The sequence below is a fragment of the Electrona antarctica genome, assembly GCF_951216825.1.
Source record: "Electrona antarctica genome assembly, chromosome: 24".
Taxonomy (NCBI): domain Eukaryota; kingdom Metazoa; phylum Chordata; class Actinopteri; order Myctophiformes; family Myctophidae; genus Electrona; species Electrona antarctica.
Window position 1 is genome coordinate 8,790,120 of NC_136803.1, and position 6,000 is coordinate 8,796,119.

A 6,000-nucleotide genomic window follows, 5' to 3' on the forward strand; every position below is an offset into this window, starting at 1 on the left:
GCCAAAGCATCAGCGCTCGCCCAGCAGTCTGCTGTCACCCAGGCGGATATGTTGATCTGACCCCCCATTCCAAAGCGCCAGCGCTCGCCCAGCAGTCTGCTGTCACCCAGGCGGATATGTTGATCTGACCCCCCATTCCAAAGCGCCAGCGCTCGCCCAGCAGTCTGCTGTCACCCAGGCGGATATGTTGATCTGACCCCCCATTCCAAAGCGCCAGCGCTCGCCCAGCAGTCTGCTGTCACCCAGGCGGATGTGCGCACACAACCTCAGGCATCTTACTGGTCTAGGATCAAAGCTAAACCATAGAATCCTCTAACAGTAGAATATCCCACCCATTTATTTTTTGAGTGGTGCAAACCACTCCAATAACCAGCTTTGTTTGTATCCGTGTTTGTGTGTACCTGTACGTGGGGCCCAAAAGAATGAGCATGGTTACTATGGTCACTGACATTACGTCAGACCACAGCTGATCAGGCTATATAAGACATTGCACCACTCAGTTCACACGGGTGTGATTTTTTTGTATATAATAATCTTTACATTGAAACTGTACAATGACATCACATCTGTCTAGTACATAACATGCTATATCTAAATTACATTTTAGCGTTTGCATAAGCCTGCAGGTCTACTGGCAGTGTACACAAGAGATTTGGCACGGATTAGTCCGGCAGTTCGCAAGATTATCTGGAGTATACAACTTTTCAACTCTGTTAACAATATTTGATCACATCTGACTAGTCATTTCTAGTCATTTTTCCCATGCTCCTTTTTGCTTTTAACTTTAGTATTAATTTAGAAAATAACTGCTATACGTTCAGGTGCGAGTGGTTTTAGGCCAATTACAATGGCTGGGAGGGTGAGGGACCATGCAGTGACCTACCCAATGGCACTGAATCAAAACCTGTTCAAAAAGGGACAAACTGGCTGTTGTGGTGATCGAATCTATCAATGACATCTGTGATGTTGGCAACTTGAGAAAGAAGAGGTTATCTAACTTTGTAATTATATACAGTACATATATATATACACACACCATATACACGATATATACAGTATATTTACATAGTGTATACACATGTGTATACATTGTGTACAGTATTCAAGTGATTTGCCACTTGTTTAGACAGTCATAGAGGATACATACTACTAAGAGATGTGCGACGCTGCTCACACGCATAATGAAATATTCATACAGATTTGTTATGAAATGTTATCCACTTGAACCCCAGCATTCATATTCTAAAATATATGGATATTCTAAAATAGTCAAAGAGCCAAGTTAGCCAACTCACTTCCAGTTTACATACCGGTAGTCTAGTTTAGAGGGAGGTTAAGTGGTTATAAGTGGGGCAGGAGTTTTGTACCTCATTTGGGAAAAAAGCCATAATGATCAACACCGTATACCCACGCATAAACATTGTGATATCACGGAATTCAGAACTACTTCTTTAGTATGCAGTGGTCCTTCCAACAAAAACATCATTTTACTAAATCAAACTCCCACAGTACGAACTTCAGGTAAAAAAAAAAAAAAAAAAAAACTTTTTTTGTGTCTCAAAACAGGTATTCAAAGTATGCATTCAGAGCGAGAAGGAGCCTGCTGTATTTCAAACAAACGTCAGTGTACTATATGAATATAGATGACTAACCTCTCTGTGGTGCATTCCAGACGGTCTGAGTCCCCCCCCCCCCCTCCCCCTCCCCCCAACCCCCCCTGTACCTCTCTGCGATGCTTCCAATGCATTTCATCACAGCAAGATGTCAGAGACACTGACCTGGACGGGGGGCAGTGTTTATTTCGTCGACTATGACAAAACATGGTCGTCGACTATACCCTTTTTCACTGACGAAGACTAAATGGAAACTAAATGCTAAAACTAAGCTAAAATGTTAGGAAGGGACTAGTGGACAAGGGATCCATTATAAGTCATTTTACACATAACGCGTCGGAGCATGCCAAAATACATTTTAGTCGACTAAATCAACTGTAGATTTAGTCTACTAAAATCTTATGATTATGTATAGTCGACAAAAACATTCCAGGTGACTAAAATGTGACTAAAACGTGATGAAAACTATTCAAGAGACTAAAACTAAAATCTAAATTTCCTGTCAAAATAAAAACTGCAGTGGTGGAAAGTAATCAAGTGCATGCACTCAAGTATTGTACTTCGGGTAAGTGATTTTCTTTGGTTCTTGGTGTTTTAACTAAGCATTATGTTATACTTTAGCTATTGAAAAATAGCAGATCTACAAGCTCATAGCGCGCCACCGAGTGGCGCGCTATGAACGTGTAGGTCTGCTATTTTTGAAAAATCGTAAAAATGCGGCACAAATCTTTGAATATATATTCTTTCAGAGCGAACGTTTTTTTTATTTCGACGTCAGGCCTAAATGGGTTAAAAGCTGTATTGTGATAGTACTCATTGCTATAGTGTACTGTATGTTCAGTAACGGGAGTCTCCATGTCTCTCCAGCTTTATATTAAACAGAAAATGTACTTTCAGGTCGGGATACCAATTTTACTCAATCAGGATATAGAACGCAGTCAGGATACAGATTAAACAAGTGGAATTGTAAGTGATGACACAAAGAAATTAAAAGACAAATGTATTTGCATTTATTAAAGAGCTGTGGAGAGACAGGGAGACCACTGTTACTGAACAAACACTGATTACTATCAGAATATAGAGGGTATGCGCGTGACATCATCATCAAACCAGGAAGTTATGCAGGAACGCCTACTGAGTGGCAAAAAACTACTTTCTGGCCTCGACAGCCCAGACATCCACACAGAAAAGTCATATCTGATTGCATTAAACAACATTAAACAATGTTAAACTCACTTTGCCTGTTGCTTTGCCACTCGATTTGCCACTCGATGTGCCATTCACTTTAAGCATGCGCATACTCTCTATTGTGATTTAACCTTTTAACAAAAAAAATTGTTTTAACCAAACAATATCACTTAATTACAAAATTTGAGGATTTTATTTTTTACTGTACTGGAGTATTTACATTTTCAGTACTTTTACTGAAAGGCAAATGTACTTATTTGAAGCTCACACTGTGATGTTAGCTTGTAGATCTTCTATTTTCAAAATATTTTTTTTATATCAATTTTACACATACCAGTATTATCTGAAACGGGTAAAAGTACTTTTACTTTTGGTACTTTAATCAAATACATGCCGACACCAGATGGCTCCACTCAGGAGCCAGTGCCAGCATAATGCACAGAAATGAGAGTCTCTAGAGAGCCGTGAACTCGCTCAGTGAACTGGAAGTGCATCTTCCAGTTCATAGCTTCACTCCTACAAAGAGATTCTATGTAAAGAAGAGACCACAGTCCTAAAATATTTGGAATCACCACTAGATAGCGCTGCAGCGGACTGCGGTAGTGCTGCCGGCATCACTCCAATATGGCAGCAACGCTTTGTCTATGGAACGCCTTAACCCATTTTGGGCGGGCACCCCTGTTGGTGTTTCAAGCATTGTTATACTTTAGCTATTGAAAAATAGCAGATCTACAAGCTCATAGCGCGGCACTGAGTGCCGCGCTACAAGCTTGTAGGTCTGCTATTTTTGAAAAATCGTGAAAATGTGGCCCAAATGTTTCAGAGCGAACAGTTTTTAACTCAAATCTTTGCTTCTTCTTTGCGGTCCCTGGAACTACATATTTTCAGATGGGGGTCGGCGGCCAATTACATATATTTTTGGGTGTCCTTGACATGAAATATTGAGAACCACTGATATAGAAACATGAGGTTTTTCAGAAAACTGTCATGATTTATAAGACATTTTTTAAATTTCGATGTCAGGCCAAAATGGGTTAAACACGCACGTAAACAAGCACGGTTGCGCATGCACGGGCACACATGCACCCTTACATTCTGAATGAATACGTTACTAATTTCTGCTTTGATCCATTCCCAAATATGATAAATTAATGGGTAAATACATATATGAGAGTAGAATATAGGATTAAAACAAGTTCTTGTTTTGTACAGCGTGACTTTTTAATGTTTTTTAAAGCAACCGGAAGTTACGTCATCACTCCAATATGGCGGAGGCACTTTTACTATGGGACTTAATGGGAGTGTCGCCTCTTTGACTCAGATTGCTTCACTCCAGGCCGTCATCTGCCCATATAAATGGTAAATGGTGCATTTATATAGCGCCTTTATCCAAGGCGCTTTACATAGATTGTGCATTCACATTCACATTCACACACACCGATTGCGGCGGAAGCCATGCAAGGTACCAACCAGCACATCGGGAGCAATTTGGGGTTCAGTGTCTTGCCCAAGGACACTTCGACATGTAGCCAGGAGGAGCCGGGATTCGAACCGCCGACCCATGGATCATTGGACGACCTGCTCTACCTCTTGAGCCACAGTCGCCCCGAACTAATGTAAACATTAGTTCATTACTCGCAAGGTCGGATTACAGTTTTATTAAGCTCTAAACATCATCCTTTAACTATATTTTGATGACGATACTTTTTTTACTCTACTTACTCAAGTACATTTTTAATACTGGACATTTACTTATAACAAAGCTATATTTCTACATTGTGTTATACCCATGTACCTGTCTAAATACTTCGTTAAAGGACCACTTCACCACTTTTCAACTTCTCTTCCTATAATTGGTCCTAACTAATGTTCATGATAAAATACCACCATTTTTTCCTACTCAGTCTGTGTCTCATAGGAAGGCTGTGGGCAGTTCAGAAACCCGTCCACCAGTGACATCATCGATGGTGAATCCAAGCTAATAGAAACGGCAGGCTTTCTTTTCCTGAAAGGTTGCAATGCAAAAGTTGAAGCCATCGTTCTGACGATAATACAAATCTAAACATATTTTAAAACAAATCTGTTTAAAAAAAAAATCTGCCTAATGATTCACAAGGGATTCAATTAATTTCGCTCCTATGGGGGGGGGGGGGGGGGGGGGGGCAGGAGCAGGGCATGTCAACAGACCCAGGCGGGGGAGGACGGTTCAGTGCGTCAATGGATGTGAGTTACAGAGCCACCTGCTATTTACCTACCGCAACAACACCTATGGGCGCATTCCAAACGAGGCGCGTGTGATTCGAGTGTACAGCCCGATTTGTGCTCGGTCGCGAGCCGGTGTCGCGCGAACCCGGAAACAGCAGATCTGCAAGCTCGCAACCTGTCGCAGCACGACGCGTGGTGAGCTTGTAGATCTGCTGTTTTCAGTGTGCGCAATCAAGTATGAATCCGGCATAATAATGTGCATATGCACTGCGAGGCACACATGCACATCTGCGCATACAGGCCGGCAAGGCATGCGTGCCTGTGTTTACAGTGTGTGTTTTTGCACACACGTGTGTGTTTGGGTTCATGGCCGCGGGCCCGAGCGTGTGAGCCGCATCATGACGCCTCAGGGAGTCGCAATGAGACATGACTCTCCGATTATTAATGACCGCTACCAATCGTCCATGAAGTCCAGGGACAGATGGACGGGAGGAAGGATCATATTTCATCAAATAATTCTCCCACGTTTGCCGTTTTAGCTCACACTACTACACAAATGAGCACACACACACACACACACACACACACACACACACACACACACACACACACACACACACACACACACACACACACACACACACACACACACACACACACACACACACACACACACACACACACACACACACACACACACACACACACACACACACACACACACACGCGGGAGCGATGTGCATGTACATGCGCAACCAGAGGGAGACAGAGACAGAGAGAGAGAGAGAGAGAGAGAGAGAGAGAGGGAAGTTGGGAGAGAGATAGATACTGTAGATAGGAGAGAAAGAGAGAAAGAAAGAAAGAAAGAAAGAAAGAAATATAGATACTGTAGAGGGAGGGAGTGAGGGAGAGGATGGGAGAAAGAGAGAAGAGAGGGGGCAATAAAGAGGGGGAGAGCAAGAGAGGGGATTGAGCAAAAGTGTGTGTGTGTGTG